At 33.8% G+C, this 15,402-nt stretch overlaps 1 long non-coding RNA gene across 2 annotated transcripts; it reads left to right on the top strand.

Moving 5' to 3' along the window:
- The first annotated feature begins 9,478 nt into the window (after positions 1 to 9,478).
- LOC143549950 (uncharacterized) lies at positions 9,479 to 14,869 on the top strand. 2 transcript variants are annotated; one of them, XR_013138235.1, is made up of 3 exons: positions 9,479 to 9,508; positions 13,569 to 13,826; positions 14,596 to 14,869. It is a non-coding gene; the product is annotated as an uncharacterized LOC143549950 (long non-coding RNA). The 2 variants fall into 2 exon arrangements; XR_013138234.1 differs by lacking the exon at positions 9,479 to 9,508 and having other exon boundaries at positions 13,566 to 13,826.
- Positions 14,870 to 15,402: the final 533 nt, after the last annotated feature.

Raw genomic sequence — 15,402 nt, 5'->3', positions numbered from 1 at the left:
AGTTCATGGTTTGAGAAGACTGGATAGATTGGAGGATGTGGCTGATCATAAGAAGATTTCATTGCCTCTTCATTTCTTCTTTTGATTTCTGGCTGTGGTCTAGCACAAATGTCAAACACCACATGTTCTTTTCTTATCTTTTCATAGTGCTTTTTCAACTTTGGAGTCATCTTTGGCAGAAGAGGAATCTTTTCACTTTTCTTCTTGGTGGATCCCTTTTCCTTCTTGCCCTTAGATGATTTTGTGCTCCCACAACTACAGTTACTTTATTCACTTGAGTATTCACTCCATTTCTTTTTCTCACTTTCCTTCTTTGAATTCTTCTTCATCCCTGGTTCCTCATTCTATTTCACTGCAAATTCTCCATTCTCATTCACAAACACATCATCATACTGTTTTACAAAATCAACTTTATCATCGAACACATTCTTGAACTGTTTCAGATATTCACTCCTGCTCTCCTTGTCTACTTTCAGTGGGTAGCTGTCATAGAAAGGTGGTGGCACCTTTTTGTACTTCTCTTCCTCTGTCATTTTATCCACAAAACCCACTATATTTCCTGTAGAAACAAGGTTCTTCAAGAATTCCATTTGAATTAACAAAATAGAATATCTTTTAGAATGTTTCTCGTATTATGTGCGTCGTTATCCGCGCCCTAAATGGAAACCTAGGACCCTATTTATAGACCCTGACATTCCTTCTAGAAGTTCCTAATCATTACATAATTAAAAACAAAATAATACAAGTGTTGAGTTCTCGAGCAAGATAACAATCTTACTCGAGCAGACTCACTATGCTAGGTATGCTCGATGATTATCCTCGAGCAAACTTTATTTAGAATATCTTCAGTGAAGATATTCTTCTCCAGCAATCTTCATTCCTCGAGCATACTTTACTTAATTGGTTTACGTTACTCATATTTTTCATAGAATGTCTAGAAATATACTCATAATTTATAAATAAAATTAAAAAAAAGAGTAAAATTTTGTTATGTTTAGTCACATAATAAATTTAACGATTATGTTATGTTGCTATTGAAAAAAAAATTCAACATAAACTTAAGAAAAAAGTTTATTTAAATTTAACAGTTGAGAAACACCAAATCAAATTAGTTATGGGGATGAGCTATTTAGCACGAGTTTTACCGTAGATGAAGAAATATGTATCCGGCAAAGCAATTTTGACATGCAAAACCACCCACGGTTAGTTTCGTCATAGTAATGAGGTTCTCGTTGTAATTAACATTCAACGTGAGAACCACTAAAGCAATATAGAGCAGGGCTTATTTGAAAGTAAAGTGTTGAATATGTAAATGTCGTACCTTGATCGGAGACCTTCTACTTAGGTAAGCATCACCCTCATTGAGCGGCCCCATTATGTTGAGAAGAGTGTTTTTTATGGTGACAATTGTATCTGATTGATGTGAAACTCATCACACGAAATAGGCCGTAGATCTAATGGCACGTGAGACAATTCATGAACCGGATTCTTATCATGTGACATTTAAACTAACGGTTGAACCGTATTTTAGCCCATATGGTTTTTAGGTCATCATATCTCTTCGAGTCTCCCCGTCCAATATTGTTTTTTTTTTCTTGAAAGTAAAATAGTGTTGTGCTAAAAAAGATAAATCCGTCTTCGCCAATGAGTTTTGTTCGAGCCAATCAAAACCCGTCGGCTCAGACAACTTTTGAACAAAACCCGTCGACTCAGACAACTTTTAAACCAAACACCGTCAGCTCTGACAGCTTTTAAAAAAGTCCGTCGTTTTGAAATTCATAGTTTTTGAAATCCAACAACAAATGTTACCCAAAACCAAGTTGGGTCAAATTTATATCGAAACGCTCAATAAAAACTTGACCCGACTCAATTTTGAATATAATTTATGTCGGTACGTAGATAAAAACAAGCACGTCTCAACGATACATATAAGATTTCATGAAGCTTTATATTTTAAAAGGTATAAAAGAAAAGCTAAATATGTTTATATTACAATTTTTTTCTCAAAGTAGTAGGTTTAAAAAGAAAAAATGGTTTATAGATGTCTAACAATGGACCAAATGAATTTTAGGTGTCCAGCCATCTAAGGGGTTGTTTGGCAAGTGCTGAATCATTAAGTGCTGAACCATTAAGAGGTCTGAATGATTAAGAGACTCTGAACCAGTAAGTGCTGAATCAGTAAGGGGCTGTTTCGCATGACTTTTTCGCTTAGTATGGAATTTTGCTTTACATGACTTTTTCGCTTCGCATGACTTTTTCGCTTCGCATGACGGTGCGATGCGAAATTATCGATTTCGCGTCGCATGGCTGTGCGATGCGAAATTATCGATTTCGCCTCGCATGGCTGTGCGATGCAAAATTCCTGCCTTTCGTCGTTTTTACCATTTTAAAGCCATTTTTCTCCTTGTTTCCTCCTTAAGACCCGATTCTACTCTTTTTATGGGTTTTGGGTTGTACCAACTTTGTATACCCTTGTTTCTCATAGTCTAGACGTCACCTTTTTTTTTGTTCTATACTACACCCGTGAGGCTAAAACTCACCAAGTTCATGTTTTTCTTACATTTCACAACCAGATCTATCATTACATCGGTTTGCATGTCGATTCTAACCGTAAAACTTAACCCTTTGGCCGAAGCTTACCTTTTTGGCTCCGGGTTCGGTTCAGATCTAGACAACCCTGAAGATCTGGACGTTTTCTTGATGTTTGCGATACTCGAACACCAAGATCTTCCTTGTTTTAGCCCGGATTCGGATTCGGGTCATGAGAGAAAATGTGTGTGTTCTTGAGTGTGTGTGAGTGGTGGAAGGGAAGAAAGTGGTGAAAGGAAGGAGGGGTTGGGTTTATATAGGGGACTATGGGCCCCACAACCCACTCACACTTCTAATTCCATTTATTATCCAAACATTAACACACTCAATTAGTTAACGACAAACAGTTAATCATAGAACCTTCTGTTACTTATAATTTAGCACAAGTTGGATGTTACACATGACTTTGAATCATCTTTGCATCTTCAAAGAAGTGCACCCACGAGTTTGCAATAATTGAAAATACAGAGTTCAATCTAGCTATCTCAGATGGATGCTTTCATCTTATGCTGCAACGTGGCGAAATTATGTTCAATGGAATAAATTTGGATCCAGCCATCTCAGATGGCTGATCCAGTCACAACAAATGTACACGTCATCGCTTACATGGAACGCCACTAGAAGAGATAAATGTGATCCAGTCATCTTAAATGACTGGACACCTAAAATCCATTTAGTTTATTGTTAGACACCTAAAAACCACTTTTTTCTTATTGAACTTACTATTTTGAAAAAAAAAAATTCTTTATATTACATACAGAAGTTCACAAACTTCAATATATTGAAAAAGTTAGTGAACGCGCTTAAATTGACTTCAAATGGCCGAGGACACCGCTACTTAATCCAGCTAACATATTTTTATTAGTCGTTAAAACTCATTGGCTCAATTAGACCATTCTCAATCCGTTACCTAAAAAAATGTGAGGGAGATTTGCAATCATATGGTAAGGTTATAAGTGGTTGTGAGTAGAGTAGAGCAAAAATGTTATATAAGAAAGTTAAATTTGGGTTTCACTGTAGATGCCGTATAATTTTTTAACATTTTCTGAAAGTGGTTGTGAGTAGATGAGAGAAAAAATATAATGATAAATGTATACAAATTATTATTAAATTGAAAAGGATAAAGAAAATACACTGATTTTTAGTGTAATTATATGATATATATATATATATGGATATATGGTAGGGAATAGGCTGAGAATGCTCTTACAAACGTATCATCTTTGACGGAATTTGCATAAACTTTTTGAGATTTTTAAAAAGGGAGGTGGGGTCATAATCAGCGTTTTGAAACTTGGCCCGGCCGGTTGTACCGGTCCGACCGAGACTCGGTCCCTATACCGGGCTGGGTCAGGGTTGGGCCGTTTTCTAAAAAACCCAGCCGGGTTTTGCGGGTGGCGGTCAGCCCGGACCCGGTGACCTGGCGGGTCAACCGGTAAAACACATTTTTTCATTAAATCCAAAATGAAATGTGCATGACAGGATTTGAACTTGGGTCATTTCCGAGATAGAAGTTTAATAATTACCCTGTGAGTCAACCAATCAAGCATCATTGATGTCTTTATTCATCAAACATCAATCATATATATTTAAAAAGCAATGTATAAAACATAAATAAACATTAAAGTTTGTTATTATTATGATTTTTGATTATTATTATTTTTTATGTATATGAATTTTATATATATATATATATATATATATATATATATATATTTTTTATTTATAATGTTATTCGAGTCAAACACCGGTCCGCCTACTCGGGTTGGTCAGACCTTTGACCCGGTAAGGCTTCCGGGTCGACGTCCGGGTCAGGTCTGATAACATAGGTTATAATAGGTTATAATGGGATTTTTTTTCTCTTCTATTGGGCCATTTTAAGAATTTTCTCTAAATATTAACCAAGCCGATGTCTTTGAATACCAGGATGGGTTATACTAAAAAATGAAGTGTCTAACATATAGGAATGAATTTGGTGCGTTGAATTGGGTGATCTAATGGTTAAAAATTGGAAGTTGTTTTATAACACTTCAAGAGTATAAGTGTCTAATGTGTTTATATCATATATGGAAATTATTAATCTATAATTAGTAACTGCGATTTTTTAGAAGATAAAATCTAAATTCTAAAAATCCAATTTATTTGCAGATTCATTGAGTTATTTTGTGTATACATTACAAAATATCAACAGTTTTTTTGATTCATTCATGCCAGTCGGTGTATTACATTTCATTTTTTGTCGATTCGTTCACGATGATCACTTTTATTATATTTTATTTTTGGCACAACACCTATAACATAACACCAATAGTATAAACATACCAATAATTAAAACGCAATAACTAAAATTCAAACTACAAAAGAGATCTAAACACACTGTTCATTTCGCTTAGAATGTTTAGTCTATTTTATAGAAGCTATAAAAAACTTGATATGTAATCACAAAAACCATCTTAAATATATAAAAACGAAACCTTTAAAGCTATCTGATTGCTTCATAAATTCTCTCAAGCCACCAAATTGCTTTATTTGTAAATTGGGGCTTCTCATGCATTTGACCCGAATTCACGGGTATGAGTCTCACCAAACCCAGATAATCCCTAAACGGGTTATAACATTGGTGTTCGGTCAATTTGTACATTGTTCGTGTGTTTATGTTACTTGTTTTAGTTGTTTATTTCATGAACTTTGGTACTTCATACGTGTTTGTTATATTTCAGGTCACAGGTGATTAAAGCAGTTAATATGGACCTGTACGAGTACGGAATGAAGACCCGGGATGATGTGTGATAGTGTATGATCCAAAACTAGAGAATCTGGGTAAAAGTTGGTTTCGCATATCATTTGCTGAAAACAGAATATCATATGCTGAGCATAAGAGGAGCGTACATCAAGAGTTTTTAAAGTATGGTTTGTTGAATTAGAGTATCATACTCTAAAGTTAAAGTACCATTTGCTGAAACTAGAGTATCATATGCTGAGCCAAAATAAAACCAAGGATTAGCATTTTAAATAAATAAAAAAAACCCTATATAAGGAAAAGTTAGGGTTTGAGAATAGAAACCTCTGGAACCAGTTAGCAGACCATTTTGAGAGCAACAAAGGAGAAAACCATCAATTCCAATAATCTCTACTTCACCTACATGATCCATAACATCGAAATCGAAGACCGAGAGATGACGCATCGCGGCTAATCCTTTCGAGTCATACTCGGGATGTATAGTTTGTAATCTTTCAGTATTTTCCTCATGTATTAGAACAATTAATTGTAATTATCTTTCGTTAATCTATGAGTATTGATGTTTGCATTCAGTGGGTTTAGGTTTTTGTCGATCAGAACGATTAGTTTGTCGGTTGCTATAATAATTTCTCATAGGGTTGTGTTGACTAGTTAATTGCAAGAAAGCATACAATTGCCCTTATTTGAGTCACACTGGCAGGTACTGTTTGATAACCAGTGCCGTGTGTTAGCGATTGTGGATGCCTAAGGTTTAGCTCGTTAATCAATCTTTAGTTGACCAGTGATAATTAACCTGTTAAGTTGCATGAGAATACTGTTAGTTGCTTGCTTGAATTCCCGGGTGTGATTTTCTTTATTTATTGATTAACTCTTTGCATAAGTTATTTGTTTAATATTAAACCAAATCAATTGCTAGTGTGATCAGCACTGTTGACAGTTTACTTCATAATGTTAGGAATCGGTTTTACATTACACTGACCACATATTCCTCGTGGTTCGACACCCTACTTACCCTGACTAACTTAAGGTGATTAGGACATTAGATTTAATAGTTTTTGACAGACAGCGACAGTCTAGCATCAAACATCTCATTAAATTAAAAAGTAATCTCACCAAATATTTGATATGAAAATCCTATAAAATAGGAATATACTAAACTAATATCCGATTGAAAAAAAGATATTATTTATGATTATGAAACAATTTTATAGTAAAAAAAATAAGCGAGCCATGGGTCTCACCAAACTCAGATAACTTTTAAACTGAGTTATAACATCTCATTTATTTGTGACACTCTTTCATAATCAAATCCTAAATATATATTAACTTCCCTATAATAGATAGAATTAAAATTCAAAAATATATAAATATTATAAACGAATCATGTAAAACGACCCCGTAATACGGGAATAAAAACTAGTATAACATAAAATAAGGTTACTTACTTTTATAGGAAAACTTTTGATACAATGAAATTACTTACTGATGTTTTCCTATTTGAAAATTAAAGAAAACTCTCACAAATGAACTAAACAAAATCATCACAAAATGACCATGAATATATTAGATCGTTCTCTAAAAAATAAACTGGTGGCCAACATTCACAAAAACACACTATGTTCGTGAAAAAAAAAAAGCAAATTCGAAATAAATAATCTCAACTTTTGTATATTGGCCGATAATAATTCCAACTTTAAAAATCACTACCGGCGGTCCCAACTTTCAACTATTTTTGTCTCAATGGTCCTTTGTTAAAAAACACTTAACGCCGTTATGTTTTTTCCCAAGTTTCAAACCAATGTTTTAGGGATTTTGATCGGAAGAATGATACGATTCGACCGATGTAAAACTTATCTCGAAACTGTTATCCAAGCAACGAAACAATGTTTCAATTCGGGAGTTTGAATTTCCAATTAACAAAAAATCAAGTCATTTAAAACACCGTTTCAAGATAAATTTTACATCAGTCGAATCGTATAGTTCTTCCGATCAAAAGCCCTAAAACATCGGTTTGAAACTTGGGAAAAAACATAACGACGTTAAGTGTTTTTTAACGGATGACCATTGAGACAAAAATAGTTGAAAGTTGGGATCACTGGTAGTGATTTTTAAAATTGGGATTATTATCGGCCAATACACAAAAGTTAGAATTATTTATTTTCAATTTGCCAAAAAAAAACCACAATGCTCTTGATCCATAACTAATCATTACACCACTATTCTCTAATTCAACATCTATATCCACCAGCAAAATCGACTTCGTCACCAATTCGATCTCATCATGCCCTCGACGCCACTCCGATGGCACTCCTCACCGTATTGTACGTTACGTCCATACATATATACAAAACAAAATAATAATTTTTTTTATTTTGTATATATGATTGTTTATTGGATTACATCGAAACAGAAGGCAAGCGGGCAACAAGCTACGCCGCTACCCCTTTTTGAATCGCAAAACCCAATCTTTTAAAAACTATATTTGCTGATCTTGGAGTCATAACATTACTATGCACGACCCGCTGAACACGGGTAAGTAGCTCCACAGCTTCAGGCGCGAGGATACCAAAAGTGTCAAAAGCAAAAGGAATAAATACATGTTGGTTGTCAAGACACGCCTTTTCATGTTTTGCCACCTTACCTGAAGCAGCTTTTAATGCGGCTTGACCGACCGCGAAACCACTACTCACTAAGCCCACCAAAGGAGAAACCCCTGTTAAATCCACACACACGTGTTCCCTCCTATCCATCCAAACACCAAAATGTCAACCGGTCGAAGAGATGATCTTCCCTCCGACGGGTCAGTCAGAAAATTCACAGGTGCTTCTTTCTTAACAGAAATTCCAGCTCGCCTGAATATATCAAAGAGCACATCCCTAACCAGATCGTGTCGGTACTTGAACCCTGGGAGCTCTTTACAGTGCACCGCGTGCTCCCCATATGAGTCTAAACACACTTTACGACAAATTGTTAAATCGTTAGTAACAAACATCATGGACATCTTTATTATCCACCGATCCACTAACAGACCGAGTTTTGAGTGTAGCAAGTTTAGCATCCAGATCTAGTGGTTTCTTAATTTGTTTCTTCTTTTTCCAAGCCTCTAATCGAATCCTATAAAGATTATGGACGAAGGATAATGAAAGACGGTTAGGTGTGGCGTTGAGAATAGTGGTCAGAGGTGTTTTTTTTTTTTTTTGCCGGTGGTTGTAAAATATTAGAAAGGTGGGCTTAAGAGAAAATAAACCTTCATTGTGCAATTAATTTACATATTCATACCAAAAATAATAAAACAAATTTGGACAAAAATACCTTTGTGTGTTATATTGAATCCAATGGTCCAGATCTTTTATTACACGTCTCACAAAAATTTGTGTTTTTATTCTAACCTTCCTCGTGAATGCTATTAAAAACAATTAGTGTAATTTTGCACCAATATTTTCACATAAACAACGGTGCGAGAAGAAAGAGAAAGAAAGATGACTTAGAGTATGTTTGGGATTGAGTTTGAAAAATGCTTATTGATTTTTTCAAAAGTTCATTTTGAAAAGTTAGGATTTTGGGCTTTTGGAAAACTAATTTTTAACCATTTCAAAAGGCTAAAATAAAAAGATTTTTGTGATTGCCAGACACATTTTAACTTATTGGCTATTTGAAAACACCAATAAGCCAATAAACATTTTTCAAACTCAATCCCAAACATGTTCTTAGATTTGAAATATGAGATCATTAGGGTTCTTGTTCCTATTTTTTGTACAATTTCCCTCAAGTTCCTTTCTCAATTCCAGTTTATTCTTTTATATTGCCGCCACCACTGTTACCACAATCATTGCCTATTTTTTTTATTGTTAATGTTTTATTTTTATTTAAAGGAAAGAGTCTTTTTAATTTGTATTTCATTCCAGTTTTTTTTGTTGTATACCAAACAAAATAAAGCAACGAGTCTTTCCATACATTGTATGAGTAGATTGTATTCTTTGTTTTATTTTAATTACCTCGTCTCGGACGTTTGATGACGAGGGGGTGTGTTGGAACTTATTAGATAGTGAGGGGCCTTAATTACCATTTTGAAAAGTAATAGCGTAATTCTGCATCCATATTTTCACAGAGAGATGAGTCACAATAATATTAGGATCTCAAATCGGAGACTGTTCATACTTTCCCTTCAATTTCTCTCAGGTCCCTCCTTTTCTCATGATAATTATGTGTTTAGAAGCTTTAATCGATGTGAATTTCGATTTCATTATTATTTTCTTTTCTATCTGCGGCTCTGTGTGTTGTTGTTTTAAATTGCGATCTGCTATGTATCACGTTGACTTATGCTATGTATCTTGTGTATGATTGAATTGAATTGTGTCTGATTTGGTCATCATCTGTTGCTATATGCTTGCTTTAGCAAATCAGACAATATGGAGCCAGTGCCAGTTCAAGCTTGCTTGTGTCATATGTTCAACAGCCTTGTATTTGTTTTGAGGCTGCTTAAAGTTAGTTATTAGGCAAACAAGGTTTTTTTTAACTACGTAGTGAAAATAGATGTATACAGATGAATTCGATATCATCTTTTAGTTCTTCTGTTACTGTTTGGTTTAAAGTGGTGAGCCTGATGTACTTTTCGGTTAAACTTAGGCTTTGTAGGAGTCTCATTTGTAATAACTACCATAAGAATGAAGAAATTATGAAAGGCATATATATTTTTAACAGACGAGAGAGATGCAACTCTCGGTTGTAAATAAAGTTTATTTTAGTGGAGGATTAATTTTTGTCGATATTTGATCTTATCTTCAGTTTTTCATGCTTTTGGATGGAATTATGAATAGCAAGTACTCAATAGGTTGTAGTAATCGCTAGTCGATAGTCGAGCGGTAGGGTGGGGACTAGCAATTAATCAGGATTAAGCAGATTGGACTTTAATGCATAATTTTCAGTTTTATATATACAAACACACATTTTTATATGTGAATTTACAGTTTTATATACGAATACACATTTTGGCCAGAAATAATCGCTGATTCTGGCCGGAATCTCGCTGGAAACCGCTGAATGTTGCCGAAACCTCGCCAGAAAATGTCACCCGAGTCTGATTAATCCCTATTTTGGCCAGATTTGACCATTGACCGATTAGCCAAAAACTAATCGGTGGGGTGGGGACTAGCGATTAATCGGGGATTAATCGGCGCCTAATCGGGATTTTTGCAACCATAGTCATGGCAGATGAAATAAAGTTTTATAGGTGGTTGTGCAGCAAAACCTTTGAGATATCTTATGTATTCTACTATCAATTTGGCTTATGCATACCTTCCGTATGTGTCAGGATAGATTGAATTGTCTGAATTGGTCATTATCTGTTGCTAGGTGTTTTGTTACTCATTAGGTGTGTGATTGCTTTAGGAATTCGGGTTTGGAAATTAGGCAATAGGGGAGTCAGTTGAAGCTTTCTTGTGCAGCCTATTTGATATGTTGATCTGCCTTGTATTTGTTTTAAGGCTGCTTGAAGTTATTAGGCGAACAAGGTTATAAGTATGTAGTGAAAATAGATATATTGAGATGAATTCATTGTTATTAATCGCTTCTTGCGCCTAGGCCCAAATTTTAGGCGAGACGCAATAAATGCCCTTCTATTTCCTAGGAGAGCGCTTCAGCATTGTCTACAACAGGAACATTAGATGATAAAAGCCGAGCTAAAGAAATGCAAGGAGTTTCATTGAAACTTAGATCTAGGAGAGTTCAAAGGAATTACATTAAACAAATATGTTATTTTAGCTTTGGAATTACATTTGAATCTTGACTATTTTAGAACTTTTGGTACTAGTTAGATGGAATTACATAACTCAAAATTTAATAAAAAAACAAAAAATGTGAAAACACAAACATGTTTCCACCGTGTTCCTCGTTCACAAAAAAAAACTCGAAAAAGACACGATGTTGAGGAAAGAAGATCATTATGTCTTTTTATTTATTATTGTGTTTTTTGTTTATTTTAGTATTGATTGTGTCTTTTTTCCTTATTGTGTCTTTTTTTCTTGATATTGTGTTATATTACTCAACATTGTGTTATATTTTGTTCAGCATTGTGTCATATTTTGAGACATATTGTGTCTTTTTTTATTTATCATTGTGTTGTTTGTTCATTTTCGGCATTGTGTCTTTTCGGCGTTTTTTTGGAACGGGAATGACGGGGGAAACATTTTGGTTTTTTAATTTTTTTTGTTTTTTATTTATATTTTGAGTTATAATTTTTTTATTATTTGTTTTGAATTTTTTTGTATGGCCACAAATCCTTCTGACACTTCTCATTTTTGTCTCCCTTTCTATTTTAACTTTTCCCATATTATATAATAACTTTTGTTTATTTTATATGTAGAATAGTACTATTTTCATATACATAATATATTTTTTATTTTTTATTTAAGTGCGCTTTTTTCCTTAGGCCCTTACTCTTTTTTGCACCTTGCATCTAGGCAAGGCCTATGCGTCTTGAGTGCGCGTAACGAGTTCTATGACTATGGTATATAGAGATGAATTCGATATCATATTTTAGTTTTTCTGTTAGGCCTAACTAAGGAACAATCTTTTTTTTTTCGTTCCGTCAAATAGTTCTGTGTTTGGTTTAAAATGGTGCGCTTGATGTACTTCTCGGTTAAAACTGGTTAAAATTAGGGTTTATAGGATACTGTATTGCCAAAACAACCAAAGGTTTGAAGAAATTATGAAAGCCTTACTTGATTAAAAAGGTTTATATTTATAACAGACGAGAGAGATGCAACTCTCTGTTGTAAATAAAGTTTATTTTAGTGATCTTGTTATAGGCAAGTTTCTATACCAAGTATGAATTTATCGATATTTGATCTTATTTTCAGTTTAATGCTTTTGGAAAGAAATATGGATGACAAGTACTCATGGAAGATGAAATATAGTTTTATAGGTGGTTATGCAGCAGAACCTTTGAGGGATTAATTAAGACGTTCACCAAAGAACATAAAGTAACATGAAATAAAAGATGCCTAGTTTATATAATGTATCTGTCCCTCATTAGATTTCCTTCTATAGTAATCATGTACAGGTCTTATAACTTAGAAATAAAAGGATTATTATTTTCTTCGCAAATGCGTGTGCAAACATTTATGTGTCCGATGGAATCAGTTACTTGATTGTGAATTGGCATTTTTAGTATAGGATATGCTATCGAGCTATAACTGAGCTTTGGTTATTTTTATCATTACTTATTGTGCCCATATTTTCTAGTTTGCTAAGCTCAACGATTTGTTAAATTTTTATATGTGTTAGGAATGATGGAATTGTGCCTGATTTGATCATGCTCTGTTTCTCTATGTTTCATGACTCATTGGTGTGTGCTTGCTTTAGGAATTAGGGTTAGGAAATCAGACAATATGGAGCCAGTTGAAGCTTGCTTGTGTAGGCTATTTCATATGTTGATCTGTGTTATATTTGTTTTGAGGCTGCTTAAACTTATTAGCAAACGAGGTTTTAAGTATGTAGTGAAAAATAGGTATATGGAGATGAATTCCATATGATCTTTTAGTTTTTTTGTTAGGACTAACTAAGGAACAGTATTTTTTTTCTTTCCGTCAAGTAGTCCTGTGAGTGTTTAAAAATTTTGGGTCAAAATTGGTTAAAGTTAGGTTTTGTAGAAGACTGATATGTAAAACAACCAAAGGGGTGAAGAAATTATGAATGGTAGCATATCAGAGAGATGCAACTTTTGGCTGTAATTAAAGCTTATGCTAGTGATTTGTCATAGAAGCAAGTTTCTATGCCGAGTATTATTTTGTCGATATTTTTTTCTATTTCAGTTTTTCATACTTTTGGAAAGAATTATGGATAGCTAATATTCACGGCGGATAAAATAAAGTTTTATAATTGAGGAATTAGTGAAAGAAGCTTTTACCAAAGAACATAAAGTAGCAGTAAATAAAAGATGCTTAATTTAAATGATGTTCATCAATCCCTCATTAGATTTATCCTTCTATAGTAACTTTTCTAGTTTTGGATACAAGCATTTTAAAATTTGTTGCCCCAACTTAGAATTCAAAGGTTTATTATTTGCTTCTCAAACACGTGTGCAAACCTTCTTTTATCAGTTGGAGTCAAGTTACCATTTTGTGAATTGCTCCATAAGTTATAACTGAACTCTCTTAAGTGTTTTTTACCATTACTTATTGTACCCATCGTTTCTTAGGTTGTTATGCTCAATGATTTTTTGTACGTTATATTATTTCAGGCTTTTCAGACGATTCAAAATCCCAAGAAGAGAAGAAACCAGAAGCTCATTCGTCTTCAAGTAGCATGAGTGGATCTACAATACTCATATTATGCATCGCGATTTCAACAGTTGTGGGACTATCATTTTTCCTTTTCAGGCTATGGCAAAAGAAGAAACGTGAAGAGCAGTATGCTCGTCTGTTAAAGTTGTTTGAAGAAGATGATGAGCTTGAACTTGAACTTGGTCTTCGGGACTGAGCTGGTTAATGTGATGGAGGTAGGTTTTTCTGATACTAACTAATATCTTTTTTTTTTTATAGATTTCTTAGCAAATATGCCCAGTTTGGTAGTCAATTGGTATTATACTTTTTTTCTTTTAAGTTAGCTTATTTAATAAAGGAACGAACATGAACAGATTTTTTTTTGTTCATTGAGTTAAACGAACGAACATGAGTTTTTTCTTTTTTCCTCGTTTGTTGATTTATCTTTGCGAACGTTTGTTTATGTTCACCAATTACATTTGTTTAAATTTGTTTGCTTATACATTAATATAAATTTTTAGGGCCATTACAATTTGTCTAGTTTTATGAAATTATAATATCGCATGTTACAGTTTAGTCTGCTTTTATTAATTTTTAGACCTAACAGATTAATGTTCACATTTCTTTTTAATTGGTGTTCACTTGGTTATGTGTGTTCATCTATGTTCAGTTATGTCTCTCTCATTTGTGTTCATGTACATTCTTGAACCATTTATTTATTCTATTATCAAATGAACATAAATGGGACACGAACACAAACACACATTTTCTTAACGAACGAACATGGACGAGAAAACCCCGTTTGTTTAATTGTACGTGTTCGGTCGTTTGTTTGGTTAAAGCTAATCGAACGAACATGAACATGCCCTGCAATAAGCGCCTGATGGTAGAGGCACTACTGGTTCCTTTTACTGGTCCTATTGGTACTTGTGATCTAGGATTTTCATAATTCATTTAGGGTTCCATGATTATGAAATAACTAGACTATTATATCTATCAACGCAGGTGTAAATGGCAAAATTCTTGGCGAGAAAGATGTCTTAGCCAAAAATAGAATATGAGGAGATGTAGAGATACATGGTGAGAAGATGTGAATCTTCTTACTCAAATTTGTATTGATATGACCTAGACACTAAACTTGTCTTTCTTTTTTCCCTGTCTGTAAAAAGATCATTATTTTGTGTGATTTATCGCGATGTTGCGATATTGAGGTCGATAAAACGCTTGTAAATGTTCTTGATGTGATTGAAATGTAATATCAGAATTGATTGGGTGTTTATGTTTTACTTTCAGCTTTTCAAAGCCCCATATTTTACTGTAATATTTTCTTAAGATACACACAAATGACGGTTACAAAATCGCTGTGTTTATGGGTAGTGTTTTAGACTGTATGGTGTTGCTGTTCCAGGAAGATACAACACAAATTTTCAGAAAAAGAATTAACAGCTTAAGCTTAAATTTATATAATGGTAAACTTTTTATTTGTAAAAAAATTAGAAATTTATTATGGAAATTAGTTGTTTTATTTCTTCTAAAAAAATCTTAAAAAGTATTAGTACAGAGCAAGTTGGTATAATGACCTCACTCCTCAGTCACCAGATCAGCCAAAAACGGCCCCAACACCACTATGGGAGAGCGTTTTGGGTATTCTCTTCAGGCAAATGACAACGTCAAGCGAGAAGTTTTTCCAAAAAGTAAAGCGTATTTAGTTACGGGATAGGCCACTTCTCTACTTGTCATACCCCCTCCTTAAACTTTTATTTCCTTTAAAAATTGTATTTGACATATTATTTCCCTGTAACATTTTATTGT

This window comes from Bidens hawaiensis, unplaced genomic scaffold, assembly GCF_021521415.1.
Source record: "Bidens hawaiensis isolate Kalapana, Puna unplaced genomic scaffold, B.hawaiensis_p1.1 tig00015874_1, whole genome shotgun sequence".
Taxonomy (NCBI): domain Eukaryota; kingdom Viridiplantae; phylum Streptophyta; class Magnoliopsida; order Asterales; family Asteraceae; genus Bidens; species Bidens hawaiensis.
The sequence above is the reverse complement of the archived record's forward strand: the minus strand, read 5'-3'. Positions and strand labels throughout refer to the sequence as shown.